General features: G+C 46.0%; 1 long non-coding RNA gene across 1 annotated transcript; it reads left to right on the top strand.

Annotated features, from left to right (window-relative positions):
* The first annotated feature begins 216 nt into the window (after window positions 1-216).
* On the top strand, window positions 217-17,925 carry LOC309366473. The gene is made up of 3 exons (XR_014166717.1): window positions 217-309; window positions 809-934; window positions 17,763-17,925. It is a non-coding gene; the product is annotated as an uncharacterized lncRNA (long non-coding RNA).
* The last annotated feature ends 40 nt before the right edge of the window (window positions 17,926-17,965 follow it).

Consider the following 17,965-nt stretch of genomic DNA (forward strand, 5'->3'; position numbering starts at 1 on the left):
TGCAAAGAGCTTCCCTTTGTGAGAGAGCATGATGGTGGCTGATATAGGTGCCTGCCCACAACTGTTAGTGGTTCTCTCTCTCTCTCTTTCTGCTCCTTTAGATGTGGCAGCCATTTTGTGTTATGCTGCACAGGCCATTTTAACTGTTTTGTGTTATCCCACACACCCCATGGCAGCCATTTTGTGACTGGTGCCCACACTCTTGACCACATTCCCCCCCCCAAAGGTTGCTGACCCCTGCCCTAAGCTAGCCTGCTCTCTCACATGAAGTGGAGGACAATGTGGTGCCCCATCACCAGTGCTGACAAAGTATTCAACTGCTATTTGTGATTGTATACAAAAAAGGGAGCAGGGGCTCCATCTTCTCCTTTGCCTGGGGCAGGAAAATATTTTGGTGCTAGCCCTGTATTGGCGTGTTCACACACCTTAAAAAGTTGGAATGTTAAAGAGCTTGTGAGTGGTTTTCCACAGAGTTCTGCTGAAATGCTGTTGCTTCAGCTGTCCAATGACTGCACTGTCCTTTTCGCTCAGTGTTTCCCAGGCTTTACTCTCCCTATGGATATAACAGGATCTAATTTAAATCTGCATATCGCAGAAATTAAACCTCTAATTAGACCAGGCGTGCCTCTGATTGCTTGAGCAGAAAAGCCAGATAATTCACAATTTTTGGAATTAAAAGAAAATTAATGAGTAGCAGACATGGTAAATAAGTACAAAGCAGCATGAGGAAGATTAAAAATGCTCTGGAGTGTCTGACGGCAAATGGGTAAATGCCTACTGTGTTAACAATATCATCTCTCCATTAAAGGCTAGAACCCAAATAATTGCATGCAAAGAAAAGATACTGAACAATTTCAGAAAGGTTTGGTTCAAGCTATGACCCAGCAGGCCCCCATAATCATATTAATAAGACTTCTACAGCATGAGGAAACAGGTAACAGGCTAGAAATAGCTGTGACTCACCTTGTCAAGTTATATAAACTTCCTGAAGTCTTTATAAGGAGCATAAACAATGCTTTCAGAGCACCATATGGCATGCCATACCCTCGGCTGTTTACTGGGGTAAATCACTCTTCATAGTTTTACTTGGAGGAGATGCCTTGTTAAATTTTTGTTACTGTGAATTGTTAGATTTACTATTCTACAGGGGTTTAGGAATTTGTTTTCTCACCCAGCTCTATGCAAGTTAAGTCTCTGAGTTGGGATGGGCAGGATGAGAGAAAGTGTGGCTCTAACTCACATAAATGCCAGTGTATAGATGTGAACATGAGGATGATGATGATGATGATGATGATGATTACAGTGGGTGGCGCTGTGGTCTAAACCACTGAATCTCTTGGGCTTGCTGATCAGAAGGTTGGCGGTTTGAATCTCTGTGATGGGGTGAGCTCCCATTGCTCTGTCCCAGTTCCTGCCAACCTAGCAGTCCGAAAGCACACCAGTGCAAGGAGATAAATGGGTACCACTGTAAATGGCGTTTCTGTGCACTCTGGTTTCCAACATTGTATCCCGTTGCCCCAGAAGCGGTTTAGTCATGCTGGCCACATGACCTGGAAAGCTGTCTGTGGACAAACACCAGCTGCCTCAGCCTGAAAGTTAGAGGAGCGCCACAACCCCATAGTTGCCTTTGACTAGACTTAACCATCCAGGGGCCCTTTACCTTTTTTACCTTTTATTGAACTCAGGACCATCCAATGAAGCTGAATGTTGGGAGAGGACAGGTGAAAGTAAGCACTTCTTCACACAGCTAAACTAGTTCAACTGGGTGATTCCCTCCCACAAAATGTAGTGAAGGCCACCAACATGGATGACTTTTAAAAGAACTAAACAAATTTATGGAGGGCAAGGCTGTTAATGGCTACTAACCACGACGACTATGTTCTAGGAATCACAAGCCAGGAGAGTGATCTTGTGCTCAGCTCCTGCTTTTGGGATTCCCACAGGCATCTGGTCGGCCACTGTGAGAACAAAATGCTGGACTTGGTATGCCTGTGGTCTGAACCATTTCTAGTCATGATGGGAATGCAGGTAGGCTTCCTCTATAGGTCTTATAGGCCTCATACTGGAAGAGATGCAAGGTTTATCCATACTCATCTTTTGCCCTGTTCTTTCCAGGCACAGGTCCACACTTAAGATTTAAATATCTGTGTGTGTGTTTCTTTCTTTTTCCCCCTGAGCTTTCTCCACAAAAACCCACTCTTTAGTGCTCAATCGGTGCAAACATCAATTTGGGTTTTTGTCGGATTGCCATTTAGTCCAATTGAGCTTTAAAGAGTGGGATTTTATGGGCAACACTCTACAATAAAAATGGGGGTGCTTGGACCTGGAGCTTTAAAGTATGGACCGTGTCTGGAAAGAACAGAGGAAAGGTCAGTGTGTATAAGCCCATAAACAGATATGCAGGAGTCTCAGTCAAACAGAGCTTCGGATGTGAACCTTAGTAACAACAATACAAGAGCTCAAAGTTCTCCAGTGGTTCCTTTCCATTTGTAGAAGGCCTTTTGATCCAGTGAGGGCTTCTGCTAATAGAAGGGGAAGATCCCTGCAGGTTTCTGTGCTACTCAAAAATCTGCACTAGGGGTTTAGACAATCTTCCAGAACAGGGTGGAAGGTATACAAGTGGGCCGCAAGGGTGGAGAGGGAACTGGGAGGAAAATCAACCCGCTTTCATTATTGGGAGTCTCCACTAGATTCAAGACTCTTCTACTGTAGCCTTATGAGGCTTTGCCCTCGGGTAGGGAAAATATTGCGCCCAGGAAAGGGAAGTGGGAGTCAACAGACACTCAAGGAATAGTTTCGGAGAAAAGGCTTTATTTCTACCATCCATGAACTGGTAGAAGTAGCAAGTGTGATAACTCACAAAAAACGTGCACGAGTTCACAGTCATGTGCACAGAGTATATATCCCCTTCCAGTTCCCCCCCCTTTTCTCCTCCCTCAGGAGTCCTGCCCCATGAGTTCCTCTGAGCATGAACAGAAAGCTGTCTTGGGACTATTGGACTCTTGGCACCCTTCCCAGGGAAGGGGAATGAGAGCGTTTCAGCATGTCCAAAGGTGTTGCAACTAGAATGAGATAAGATTCACTTCTCAGGCCTGCTTTGAACAGAGCCTATTCATTAGCTTTTTGAAGCCTTCTCATGCTGATAAAAGAATAACATTTTGCCTTTGGAACAGCATCTTGCGAGAATCCACAGAAAAGCTGTAGCTGTGGATTTTAGGAGAGAGAAAGGGAATTTTGGACAGTTTTGAGGCCTGGGGTGATTTCAGACAGGATTTGGGTATCCTGTCCCTTCACTACAAATGGACAGAATCCCATTAGTGATGAAGGAGTGAGGACCAGAGGTCCACCTGGGTCCACTTTGGAGAGCCAGGCTGGAGCCATTTTATAATCCAAAAACGCCATTTTAAAAGGAGCAAGCTAAAAAGGCTAAAAGCTATCTCTCTTCTGTTTGCAAAAGCATTCTTTGTAAACGCAGCAACAAGTGTGGTTAGAGCACTTCACACCTGCTCTAGCCGTTGACCCAATTCCAGTAAAACACCGAGAAGAAGGCGAACAACAGGAAAGATGTAGCTCACCACAAGAGCATGGTGATCTTTATCAGAAGGCAGATGGTCAGTGAGGCTTTTCTAGGAACTGTAAGTGGGTCAGAGAGATTATAAGCTAACAATGCCACCTAGTGGATAATGCAACTTGGAACCAAAAGGCCATCATCAATTCTTTAATTGGTTGAGATGGGAATGATTAAGGGGTGGGTCAGGGGGGTTGAACCATTGTTTTGCCTGAGGGGATAAAAACTGTTTGCCCCTGGTGTTCGTGGGCATTCTCTCATTTCTTTCTGAATGCACCCCTTTTTGCTTTTTGTCTGACAAAAACCAAATTGAATAAAATCTTTTTCTCAAAGAAATATTGCTGCCTGGATTTTTCCATTCTGGTCTGTATTCTGAAGTCTCTAACATTTCTGGTGCCACAGGTGACTCGGATAAGGGACCTTAAGTCCCAAAAGACCAGAAGGCAGCTCCCTTGTCCTTTTCTGGGCAGGGTACAGCCGAGGGCCAAGGGCCAACTACTCCTTGCGCGCACCGAGGCTTTTCTTCGGAGGAGGGCGAAGCCAATTTGGCCCTTCTGCTGGATCCTGGAAGAGAAGGCAACGGATTGAAGGACCGAGGTTGACAGGACAGGGCAGAGTCCAGCCGGCTGGGGTGAGTACATGGCAAAGGGCCCTGGGGACAGAGGAAGCCAGAGACCCCCTTGTAATTAAAAAGGGGAAGGGAGATCCTGATCACATCTCCAGCATGTGGTGGCATTAAGGGAAGGGTTGAACCCTGACAACCACCCACGCTTAAGGTATTGGGAAGAAGGAAATGGGGCAGAGGTAATTGGTGTTTGTGTTTTGTATGTTGTATGTTCAGATACTCCAGTGAATGAATTTGTTGAATGAGTGGCCAGGGTTTAGGACCCCTTTGGCCAAGCGAGTGCAGTGTGTGAAGAGTGGAAGGAATTTTGAAACCCGGTTAGGAACGGAGTATCTGAAAAATGGGGTCTGAAGCAAGCCAATGTAGTCCTTTTGAATGCTTTTGATTTGGCCCAAAGTACTTACAATCAGAGACAGGAGGCCTCAAAGGAACAACCACCCCCAAGGTTTTCTGATGCCTGTTCCTCAGTCATCAGGCATCAAATCTTTCAGAAGCATAGGGGCCCTAACTGGGACAGGGCAACAAGGAGTATCTCTTTGAGGCTGAGTAGCTACTTCGAGAAGAGTTTCAGACTCAGGTACAACTCTGGGAGCAATGGAGGGGATCGGTCCAGAGATCCCTTAGGTTATTCAAGTTAGGTATATTGCACTAGGATGCATACAAACCTTTCAGATCTCTGAAGTCAAGGGTTCAGCCAGGCAAAGCTGGAGGGTTCTCTGCTGAGCTGTGGCTTTGGTAGCAAGGCAAGCCTCCTAGTTTTTCCATAGCCCAGTAGTGAACTGGGAAGCACATGAGCCTTGCAGACCTCCAACTAGGGAAGAGCTGGGTACCTATGTGATCAGCGGCAGTTTGGAACACATTAGGGAAACCACCAGCAGTGTCCTAGCTTCTCTGATGACCAGTGAGAGGTGGTCTATGACTAGGAAATACGAAATGGTTTTAGACCTATAGCAGTTATAGGTGAGACAGGGAGGGCAATTTAATTGGTGTCCTTAACCAGGCACCAGCTGGATGTCTCAGAGCTCAGGTGTGTCTCAGAGAACACTGCAGCAGACCCCTGGTTTGAGACTCAGGCAGAGAAACCTCAAGAGAAGACATGCATCTTTGTGGCCACCACAGTTGACAAGTTAGTTGCCACAGAAAAAGGATGAGGGAACAGATGAAAAAAACAAGCCGGACACCTGAAACTGACCACAGGGTGTGACCAGCCAAGGTCAGGTGTCTGCTGGGAGAACTACTAGAAGTTTTTTTAAAAAAAAAACACAAAAAGAAACTGCATAAAACTAAAAGAGAAGGAAGAGCTTTCTCCATTTAACTTGGAACATGGATGAGGTTCTAGAGGTTCACGTAATAATAGAGACCCCCCCCCCCGGCTGAAGAAATATAAGACTGATCAATGCAAAATTAAGGAGCACAGGCAGGAAAACGCCTCAAGAAGCCCATTTACCAGGGATCTGAGGCAAAAGTCCTGGCCCCACCCCCATATGATCCAAGTGCCGTGGTGGCCCCTTGGGAGGACAGGGACAGCCCCATATCCCCAAAGCTCCACCACTGCCTCAGTATGTGGCACCGGGAGCCAAAGCAGGAAAGGGGGGGCTGCCAGACACCCCAGAAGTAGATGAGGCGGAGCCCAGTGACCAGATCCTGGAAAAATATACCCCAACCTTAAAGAATTGAGGGAAAGGATGAACAAATACAGAAGTTTGATGTATTGAGAAGCTGAAAAAGCTTATCGCAATGTTTGAGCCAAAGCATTGGGGGAAGTACATGAGGCAGGAGAAGCAGAAGTCCTGACCCCCCCCCTTCGTGTAATTTGGGACAATCCGCTCCCTGCGCCTCCGTTCACCCTCTATTTGTCCCCTTCACCACCATTGATTTGATGAATTGGAAGACCCACACCCCTGCGTTTGCTGAGAAGCCCCAGGCAATTGTGGACTTGCTGTCCTCTATATTTGCAGCGCATGAGGCTACCTGGGCAGATTGTCAGCAATTGCTGAGCACTCTCTTTACCTCAGAGGAAAGGAGGAGAATTAATACACAGGCTTTAGAATTTCTTGGAACGCCTGATGGAGGCATACAGAATTTGGACCCCCTTTGACTCTGAACTCCCTGCACATGAGTTAATGGTAAAAGCCTCCTTCATAGGACAATGTGCAAAGGACATTAGAACCAAAAGGACAATGTGCAAAGGACATTAGAACCAAAATCCAAAAACAGTCTGGGTTCCAGGGCATGTCCAGATCTCAGATCATGGCCATCGCCCAGAAGGTGTTTGAACAAAGAGGAGAGGCTGAGAAGAGGGAGAAAAAGCAGTGGAGGAAAGAAAAGGCAGCAGTGTTAGGCACGGCAATGGCTCACAGCCCAGGGACCCGAGGGGTCCGCCGTAGCCATTCAGAGACCCGCGGCCAAGGGGGAGGAAGATGCCTGTTCAGTGATAGCAAGGCCATGAGAGTTACCCCTGTGAAAGGCTGCATGGAGCCAATCGGGAAGCCTGGTCAAAACGCATGTATTACTGGCTGGCAGAAAAGCAGCTATGGGAAAGTACACAGGCTGAAACAGGCTTTGCCCAGCCCATTAAGAAGTTTACAGGCGCAGTGGTGGCTTGTGAAGGAGACGTGGCTGATGCTCTAGAGAAGCCCTGGGTTGCGTGGCAGGGACTGAAGACGGCATGTCAGGCTGCAGTGGAAGCCAGACCAGAGGGACCAGGAAGCCCAGAGGGGCCTAGAGGATGCCCAGAAAGAGTACCAAGCCCAGAGGGGGCTGAGTACCAAGCCCAGAGGGGGCTGAGGCTACTTTGGGAAGTTGTTTCTACGGTTCAATGCATCTGTGTGATGGACTGTGTGTTGGAGAAAGGCTGAAAAGGCAGTTGCAAGTTGTTCCTCAGGCAGCAGAGCACCCAAAAAGTGGGGGTGCAGGCCAGGCAAGCCATTCCAAGAGTTCTGAGGAGGCCAAAGTCTCCAAGAGTTATTTGTCCTTTGAGGTGAAGTCCAACAGCGAAAGGCATTGCCATGCAATTGGCAGCTGGATGCAAGGCTAACATCTATACTGATTCTAAATATGCCTTCTTAACCCTGCATTCGCATGGCGCCCTATGGAAAGAGCGGGGCTTGAGTGGAGCCCACGGGAAAGCTCTGAAATACGTTCCAGAAGTTGAGACGTTACTAGAAGCTGTATGGGCCCCCAAAGAGATTGCTAGATAATGCAGCTTGTGAGGCAGCTCTGAAACCTCCACCAGTAGTCACCACAGCCCTCACCCCAGAACTCACTCCGGACGATGTGGAACCACGTTACACCCTTGATGAACAGCAGTGGACCAGCCAAGAAGGAGCAACGCTCCAGGAAGGACCAGACAGCCGTGTTTTTGGTGCCCCAGCATCTGGCCAGCGTAATTGTGAAGAATTACCACGAGTCCACCCATTTGGAAAGCCCAGCTGCTAAAGCACACCTTGGGAGAATATTCTATCTCAACTAACTGCTGCTATAACTAACTGCTGCTATATCCCAAAACTGTGTCCTGTGTGCCAACCAAGAGACTGAGACTAACTTCTATATGGCAGGCCAACCCCTTTCGTCCGAGACATCCCCGCCAGTTTGGGGCAGATGAAAAAAATCACATCATCCAAGGACAAGTGCAATCCCTTTGTTTGTCGTGTGTGTGTTTGCTTCCTTTCCAGGTATTCCCTCGAGCGTACATCGTGCAGTCCCGCGGCAGTCTTGTTGAGCCGGTTCACCAGTTCCTCTGGGTGACAGCGTCTGGCGAGCCCCTCATCCCCAACTGCAGTGAAAGTAGCCGAGGTGATCCCCTGGGTACATCACACGCGTCTGAAATCCTGCTGACCCTCTGAAGCTGATCATCACCTTGTGTTTGACGCTACCAGGGAAAAGCGTTGAGCCACGGGCAACGAGATCCTGCGACTAATCATCACAAGGACAGTCACAAAGACTTTCTCTTTTCTCTCTTATTTTCTTTATTGACTTGCTCTATGTCTTATTGCCCTGACCCTACCGAGCCATACCGACCCTATTGGCCTGCTGACCTCTGCTATGACTGGTTTGTCTTGCCGGTGGTAAGAGACGGCATACTCGTTGGCTCTTGGGAACGAGGGTTCAATAGGGCGGCCGCAGTACAGCATCCCACTCTCCCACTGTGGCTCTTTATTCACTGCATTGCCCAGCGCACTTGGATGTGGCTCCTCCGGGAAGCTGCAGGATCGGTCGAAATCTATCGAGTTCTAGACCGCTCTTGTGGTTGTGGGAGAATAGCCTGCTGGTTGCAGGGTAGAGCACTGTACCAACCCCATTTGATAAACCAGGCCCAAATCTTACTCCAGGTGTTGCATGGGAGGGTGTCTGAATCAGGTGCACATTAAAATTGCTGAACAGGTGTCTGTAAATTCTGCAGCCCCACCTGTGACTATCGTGGTGGCTCGAGTCTCCCAAAATCCCAGAATACTACTTGAACTACTGGGCCTGGTAACTCCACACCTAATACCCTTGAATATGGCAGGGTATTCTTGTGGCTGCATAAGAGTTGCCACCCCAGGATTTCAGCCTCCATACGCCCTGGTCAGAGGCCACGAGGGTGCGCCACCCAGTGGGACTGGCCAATAGATAGACAGGGCACCTAGTTCCGGAAGAATTGGATGGGAGGGGTGCCCGAGGGCAGGGTCCCCAACGTAGAAACTTGCTCTCCAGCAAATTTAGAGGCACCACTAGGACTTTTGGTATTGGGACCAGAACCCCTTGATATAGTCACCCCTGAGGCCCAGCGAATAATTGAATACGAATATCAGTGGGCCCTTCAGCAGTAAAAGAACATTAGGAATGAACCCCGAGTATTGGTGGGAGGAACTATGGAATTATTGGGGTTGGTGGGTAGGCGTGGTATGTACTGCCCTACTTCTTTGGATGCTCCTGTATTTTTGCTGGCATTGGCCAAAACGGGAAAGAGTTCCCTGGTCTCCCCTGCTAACTTTTCCCGTCTAATGACTGAATGGGGCGTCCATGACCCCTACACTAGGTGGTTCCAAACGGCTGAGATGGTAGCTCATTCTGCCAATAAGTCAGAATGTCTGGTATGCACCATGGCCCCAACAGATGCCACGAGTGGACTACCACTCCTCCCACTGCCACTTAACCGTTCTGCCATTCACAAACGAGCATTGGTCAATGCAGCTACATGTACGCATGTCCTGGCTCTCTATCATGTGGTACCTATAGGTCCATCAAAATGAAAATGCAGAACCATAAATCGGTAGGCATTTTCATGATGGAAAGGGGGGAATGAAGGAGTGAGGACCAGAGGTCCACCTGGGTCCACTTTGGAGAGCCAGGCTGGAGCCATTTTATAATCCAAAAACGCCATTTTAAAAGGAGCAAGCTAAAAAGGCTAAAAGCTATCTCTCTTCTGTTTGCAAAAGCATTCTTTGTAAACGCAGCAACAAGTGTGGTTAGAGCACTTCACACCTGCTCTAGCCGTTGACCCAATTCCAGTAAAACACCGAGAAGAAGGCGAACAACAGGAAAGATGTAGCTCACCACAAGAGCATGGTGATCTTTATCAGAAGGCAGATGGTCAGTGAGGCTTTTCTAGGAACTGTAAGTGGGTCAGAGAGATTATAAGCTAACAATGCCACCTAGTGGATAATGCAACTTGGAACCAAAAGGCCATCATCAATTCTTTAATTGGTTGAGATGGGAATGATTAAGGGGTGGGTCAGGGGGGTTGAACCATTGTTTTGCCTGAGGGGATAAAAACTGTTTGCCCCTGGTGTTCGTGGGCATTCTCTCATTTCTTTCTGAATGCACCCCATTTTGCTTTTTGTCTGACAAAAACCAAATTGAATAAAATCTTTTTCTCAAAGAAATATTGCTGCCTGGATTTTTCCATTCTGGTCTGTATTCTGAAGTCTCTAACATTTCAAGGGCACCATGCGATGAAACCCATACAGATGAGCTCTGTCATCCCATGGTTTATTTTTTATGTATTTCATAAAAATTATATAATGCTTGATTGTAGGGGAAAAACCTCAAAGCAGTTTACAGAAAAGATAAAATTCTAACACTATCACTAGCTTGGTTCTCTGCACTACCCCACCAAGGATCCCAATAAGAGGTTCAGATGTGTGGTTGAATGTGTGGTGAGATAATAGCTTGCATTGGCTCTCAATCCCTACCACAGCCCTGTAAAAATAAAATATTCATGCACCCTTATACTGATATGGAGCAAAGCTGAGGCTAAGTAAGGGACAGTAAGCTGCCAATGAAATGCATGGCTGATCTGTGGTTTAAGCCAGAGATTTATTCCAGTCCAGCCTGCAGAGAGTCACTTTGCATAAGAGGGCAGTGTGATTCACCAAAATGTTAAAAAATAACTCTGGGGAAAGTACAGCAGAAATATGCAGCTTTCAAAATAAGTGAGAGGCAGAGAGAGTTGTTTCTTGGAATGCATGTCCATTCTTGCTGCTTGTATTGGTTGCTTCTTAATGTGCAGGTAGTGAATGACAATCATTTGAAATGTCAGGTTTTTCTTTTCCCCCCCTTGCTATGTCACATTGGGTCCAATGGTGTTTGTTTGTTTGTTTGTTTGTTTGTTTGTTTGTTTGTTTGTTTGTTTGTTTAAGACAGAAGTAGATTGGGAAAGGCAAATTTAAAGCCATTCTCAGGTTGGTAGAGAAGCTCTGTAATCGGTAAGGCAATTCAGTGCGATGTGAAGCAAAAGGGTAATTAGGACATAAAGAAACATACCTAAATTGAAATTTTCCTGTTGATCACCCAGAAATGTCCTGACTCATGGAGCAGGAGGCACTCTCTGTGACTCAGAGAATGTCACTCAAGAACGCACCAAAAATATATTAGTATGAAATATACAATTAATTCACACAAACACAATGTATTGTTCTGGAAGGAGAAACCTGAGTCAAGCTCACAGCAGCTTGTGAGATATTTGACATAGCATTAACCCCACAGAGCAAGAGGCATAATGAACTAAGGTAATATTTTACACAGAGTTAGGACCTGGCTAGACCAGTGGACTAGCATGCGTAAAGTTAGGTTGGAGGGCATGGGGAAAGTGGTAGCTAAAATAACAGGGTGTTCCAGTGGGAGCTGGAGTCTGAAAGATAGTAGGTACTAGGCTATGCTATGTCTGCCGAGGAAGAATGTCCATTTGCAGGTGTAGTTTGAATTCCAACCACATATGCAGGCAGACACTGCAGGTCTCACTGATAGCACCAATCAGCTGATTCATGCAGCCCTGATGAAAAACTGGTTAGTGCAGCCAATCCAAGTAGGACTTGCTGTCAGTGAGCCCTACTTGCAAAGAAGCAACCAGGAGCTCACTTTAAGCACCCAAATGTGCCTTGGTAGCAACATTCTGTGACACAACTGATGCACCTGTTCACCTTGACTTTTGACCTCTGAGATGCATATTTTAAGGACCCATCTTATTTTTTTGTAATTTTAACTTGTTTTTAATAATGTGTTCTAATTGCTGTAGTATAGGTCTTCTAAGAGCTTTAACCGTATAGAGCAAATGTGGCCCTATTTATTTATTTATTTATTTATTTATTTATTTACTTACTTATTTTTACATTTATAAACCACCTCTATCTTCCAAGGATCTTTTCAGAGACCAGGCTGAGGAGTACAGCTCTGATGAGGAATGGTGGGAGCCTCCCCCTCCCCCATCTCCTGAAGCTGCCCAGGAGCAGTGGAGCAGTATAGATTTGGAACAGTGGCTTGCAGAGAGGCATTGTTCTGAAGACAAAAGTTGAGAAGAACTGGGCGGTGAACAGCAAGGTCTGGAAGGGAGAGAGCTAGCAGAATCTCTCTCACTGGAAAGTGTCCAGCCTATCAGTCCAAGGTCACGTAGAGCAGATAAGGTGGCTACACAAAAAGCACGGTGGTTGCGAGATCAGGCGGAAGTGACCAAGGGGGAAACCTTAATTGGTAGCACCTTCATTCCGAGAATGGATGCTTTGTTCTTTTGATTATTAAAAACTCTTTAAATGGTAAGAGACTCTTTTCGCTTTGTCCTGCTTATCTACTGGCAAAGTGGGGGAGGAAGCCGAGTCCCCGAAGCCTGGCAAATTTCTGTAGAAATGACAACTAGTAAGCATCCTTTCTGCAAGTCATCAAAACCACAGGTTTTCAACTTTATTTTGTTATGCCAACCCTGCCTAAGCATGTCCAGAAGGTACCTTGAAAATGCATCCGTATGTCTTCACCATCTGGACATAGAGCCAAGGTTTTTATCAGACTGAGAAAGCAGTTCTGTAGGCAACAGAATTTGATAGGTCAAGAGAAGATGAAGTCTGCCAGTCTGATCAGTTATGGGTGAAGCCAAAGACTCTGGAGCTTACTGAATCCAGGTTACCAGCCAGAAGAGGATTTTATGGTAAAATATCAGTAAAATATTGGCTAGTTGGCAACTCTGAATTGATCAGTGCAGGCATAGGTCAATGGGGATTTACAGATCCATTTCAAATTGCAAACTACACTTTGAATATTTCTGTTCTCAACCACAGTGAAACGTTCCACGTTCAAAAGCATAACACTTTTCATGGAGTAGTTCCTGGTGCGTAAAAAGAATGGTGTATCTGCATGGATGTGCCAACACTGACATTACTTAATATTTGCCAACCCCCATTGCCTAAAAATTACCAGTTGCAGTGCTTAACAGTAATTATGTTCATCACATGGAAAATGGCCCCCATAAGTTAAACATTCTCTCTAAGCGCTTTGATGACGAGCTCAAATATTGGGTACCTGCTGTAACGTGCCTCCACTTCTTAAGTGTACTTATTCCCTCCCCTTCCCAAATGCAGATCCTGAGACTATTAGCAGCCATAAATAATTGCAAAGTAATTTAATTTTAGTGCTCCAAAATAGACTGCCACAGCTATGCTACAATAAAGGTAGAATTGAATAAAGGTGGGATTGAAATCATAGAGTTATTTGCATCATAAATTCATTGCAAGGTGCTGGTGTTCTCGCCAAAGCACCATCATTAAAGGGAACACAATGGCAGATAATTGCCCCAGTCGTATAATAGGTACAACTGTATTTCAAGGCCCCCCTTCATTATATATCCATTTGGCTTCTGTTCTAATTGCCAAGCTGCCCTCGGAATTTATTTGATGTCATCTGCACCTTGTACTTTAATGTTCCTGCTATTGTAATCTAACATTAATTATATTTCCCATTAAAATATTGGAAAATGCTGCCATTTGAACCGTGTACATTTTGTAAATGAGAAAATGGATCTCAGCCACTCTGCCTGCTTTGATTTCATTTCACTTTATTAGCAGCCTGAATCATAATTCTCCTTGACTCTGAGCTCATGGAGGTAACCATCTTTCTTAGAGGGAGGATTTACTGTGAGTCCCCTTCTTCAGAAACAACATCCCATTTGTCTACAGCCAAATGTATTGTTTATCTGTTTCCCTGCTCCTTTGTTGTCATCGTAAAGATTAAATTTAAAATTCAAGCTTAAACAGAAATCCGTTGGCTGACATTGGACACAACCTGCAATGAATTTATCTCTGCAGTGTTTTTAAACTTCCCAAACTTTCTTCCCATGGGTAAAGAATTTATTCTGCAATGTCAGCTTTTAGTGGGACTTTGAAGGCTTTTGCTGCAATGCTAACCCCAGTGATCCCAGTGACCTGTGAGTATGTCCCACTGAACTGAACAAGACTTAACTCTGGATAGGACTGAGCTGTAAATGTCTAATCCATAGCGATATGAGCACTACATTGTTGCACGACAAATGGTGTGAGATTCCAGGTGTTATAGGAATTCTAAGGTCATATATGGACGGGACACAGGTGGCGCTGTGGGTTAAAGCCTCAGCGCCTAGGACTTGCCGATCGAAAGGTTGGCGGTTCGAATCCCTGCGGCGGGGTGCGCTCCCGCTGCTTGGTCCCAGCGCCTGCCAACCTAGCAGTTCGAAAGCACCTCCGGGTGCAAGTAGATAAATAGGGACCGCTTACCAGCGGGAAGGTAAACGGCGTTTCCGTGTGCGGCTCTGGCTCGCCAGAGCAGCGATGTCACGCTGGCCACGTGACCCGGAAGTGTCTCCGGACAGCGCTGGCCCCTGGCCTCTTAAGTGAGATGGGCGCACAACCCCAGAGTCTGTCAAGACTGGCCCGTACGGGCAGGGGTACCTTTACCTTTACCTAAGGTCATATATATATATATATATATATATATATATATATATATATATATGCAGGTTTTGGTGTCCTCGGGTGTCTTCCCGTGTAAAAGTTGGGGTGTCTAGGCGACGTTTCGACGAGGTCTCACTCATCATCTTCAGGCTGGTGCTTTCAGCTTCTTGTTACTGGAACAGAGCAGGATCTCAGTGTTTGAGTTCCTATAAATACTGTTGAGGGGGTGTGGTGTATAGCCTCCAATGTTCTGGGCAGAGAGGAAGTTCCCAGGCTAGTGTGCCTTTTCTTCTTTTGTTCCTTAATTACTTGAGGGATATCTTGAGTGATTTCTTGGGTGATATCCTGAGTACCACTTAGGTGGGTCATTAGGTGTGGATTAGTTGCTAAAGTCTTTGTGTCTTGACCTCTTGAACTTTGTGAAGAGTTTTTCTGAGAAGATGGCTGTACTGCACTTAGTTGTGCTCTGGCTTGGCTTCGTGTATAGGGGCGAGCTGTGGTTTTGTGGCCTGTGTCAGCCAGATCTGTGTAGGGATTGCAGGGGGGTGCAGCATCCGGAGGTGCCACCATGGTTTGGCTACTGGATGGTGTCTGTAATTTATCTGTGGAGAGGGTCTGGGTTTGGGTCTGGTGTGGTTGATTGGTGATGGCGTTCTGTGTGCCTCTGGATCTGGTGTCAGTTTTTGTGGGGAGGGCTAATTTCCAGATGTCTGGCAAGCGGGATGTGTCGTCACGCTTGTTCATGTTGTGAGGGTGTTTCTCTATCTCGATGGCTTCCATGATTATTCTCTTGTGGTGATGTTCCATGTTAAAGAGCAATTTGGAATCTGCAAAATTAATTTCGTGTCCTGTTTCTTTCATGTGTTGGAAAATACCCTGCAAAGTCTGCCCAGCCACGTACATTGGACAAACAAACAGACGAATAAATGCACGTATCGCAGAACACAAGAATGCCGTCAAAAAAGAAGAAAAAACTTCCTCTCTTTTCCAACACATGAAAGAAACAGGACACGAAATTAATTTTGCAGATTCCAAATTGCTCTTTAACATGGAACATCACCACAAGAGAATAATCATGGAAGCCATCGAGATAGAGAAACACCCTCACAACATGAACAAGCGTGACGACACATCCCGCTTGCCAGACATCTGGAAATTAGCCCTCCCCACAAAAACTGACACCAGATCCAGAGGCACACAGAACGCCATCACCAATCAACCACACCAGACCCAAACCCAGACCCTCTCCACAGATAAATTACAGACACCATCCAGTAGCCAAACCATGGTGGCACCTCCGGATGCTGCACCCCCCTGCAATCCCTACACAGATCTGGCTGACACAGGCCACAAAACCACAGCTCGCCCCTATACACGAAGCCAAGCCAGAGCACAACTAAGTGCAGTACAGCCATCTTCTCAGAAAAACTCTTCACAAAGTTCAAGAGGTCAAGACACAAAGACTTTAGCAACTAATCCACACCTAATGACCCACCTAAGTGGTACTCAGGATATCACCCAAGAAATCACTCAAGATATCCCTCAAGTAATTAAGGAACAAAAGAAGAAAAGGCACACTAGCCTGGGAACTTCCTCTCTGCCCAGAACATTGGAGGCTATACACCACACCCCCTCAACAGTATTTATAGGAACTCAAACACTGAGATCCTGCTCTGTTCCAGTAACAAGAAGCCGAAAGCACCAGCCTGAAGATGACGAGTGAGACCTCGTCGAAACGTCGCCTAGACACCCCAACTTTTACACGGGAAGACACCCGAGGACACCAAAACCTGCATATATATATATATATATATATATATTGTTCATAAATGTACAAGGCAAACACATACATAAGTATATAAACCACGTGTCTGAAATAGTACAGGAGAACAATCCCGAAGCCATTTTGACTCTCCCAAATTGACCTCAAATATTTCTCTGCAAGGAGGAAGGAAATGAGAAAAGCTTTCCAATTGTAGGGGCTTATACCTGCCTGTAAATACAGTCTGGCAAGTATCTATTAAGCTGAGCACGCTATCAATATGCACAAGAGATTCAGGAACTAAGTATTTACCATCTCAAAGGAAAGGCCAGGCTACCCCGAAAAGGCAGTCAGATAAGGCATTACAGTGGTACCTCGGGTTAAGAACTTAATTTGTTCTGGAGGTCCGTTCTTAACCTGTTCTTAACCTGAGGTACCACTTTTCTAATGGGGCCTGCTGCTGCCGCTGTGCCGCCACCGCGTGATTTCTGTTCTCATCCTAAAGCAAAGTTATTAACCCGAGGTACTATTTCTGGGTTAGCAGAGTCTGTAACCTGAAACATCTGTAACCTGAAGCGTCTGTAACCCGGGGTACCACTGTATCAGGTATCCTGGCAGACAGGAGAGAAGCAACAGACTCAAATTTCTGCTGGGGACCACCTCTTTCTGTGATGTATGTTTAATGTTTTGGGGGTGGTCTTGAGCTACAGGGTAGGCAATTTCAAAAGTCTATATAAGAGCTTGCACACCAATGTTGTGGGTTCCTCTCCTCCCTCCCTGCGTGGGGTGAGTGGGGGACCCTGTTGCAACAGTCTAATAAAGATCATGCTTACTAGCTGCTTTGCTTCTCAATATTCTCTGGTTGGCCCTTGTTATTTTCTCCTAGAGCCAGTGTGGTGTAGTGGTTAAGAGCGGTAGTCTTGTAATCTGGTGAACCAGGTTCACGTCTCCGCTCCTCCACATGCAGCTGCTGGGTGATCTTGGGCCAGTCACACTTCTCTGAAGTCTCTCAGCCCCACTCACCTCACAGAGTGTTTGTTGTGGGGGAGGAAGGGAAAAGGAGATTGTTAGCCGCTTTGAGACTCCTCAGGGTAGTGATAAAGCGGGATATCAAATCCAAACTCTTCTTCTTCTTCAAGTATTATCAGTCAAGAACCAGACTCATCAAATCAATACCGATACAGAACCTACACGAGGACTCTAAACGGGCTCTTGGATACCCCATAAGGGGAAAAGGAGCAGTTTTTTCTTATAACACAGGGATTCCCAGCACTTAGCCAGGGTTGTATTTTTCTTTGGGAAGATCGAGGCACAACAGAGGCTAGTGTATTTAAGAAATATGGTGTATTGACACATATTTCCACCTGGAAGTCTGCAGTGGAAGGGGCACAGGAGGAATGAGCAAAAGGCAGATTAGGATCTACTGTTCAATCTCCATGTGACTTGCAGTAATCAGGAAAATCAGGAAGCGTTTATAACTTCATTCTGTTCAACCATAGCAACAGTTATGTCCTGGCTAGTGGCATAAAGGAAGCTTGGGTGGAGAGAGAAGCCAGGAGTGGATTTTCCTAGGTTTAGCATGATGCTCAGAGTTACCCTTACCCATTTTTATTTTTATTTTTATTTTTATTTCAGGCGTATGCTGGCCCACTGAGCCACTGTGTAATTGCTTGGCTCCAGTTGGTGGATCTTGGGGATCTAGTAAGAAAAAGACCAAAGTAGATTCCACAAGCCAGAATGCTCACTGTTGCCTTAATAGGTGTTATCGTATTAGAGATTTCAGCCTTGAAAAAGAATGGGGAAATTCTTTTGGATCTCTATAGAGTGCTTTTGCAACA

The sequence above is a fragment of the Podarcis melisellensis genome, assembly GCF_964234715.1.
Source record: "Podarcis melisellensis genome assembly, chromosome: 3".
NCBI classification, from domain to species: Eukaryota; Metazoa; Chordata; class Lepidosauria; order Squamata; family Lacertidae; genus Podarcis; species Podarcis melisellensis.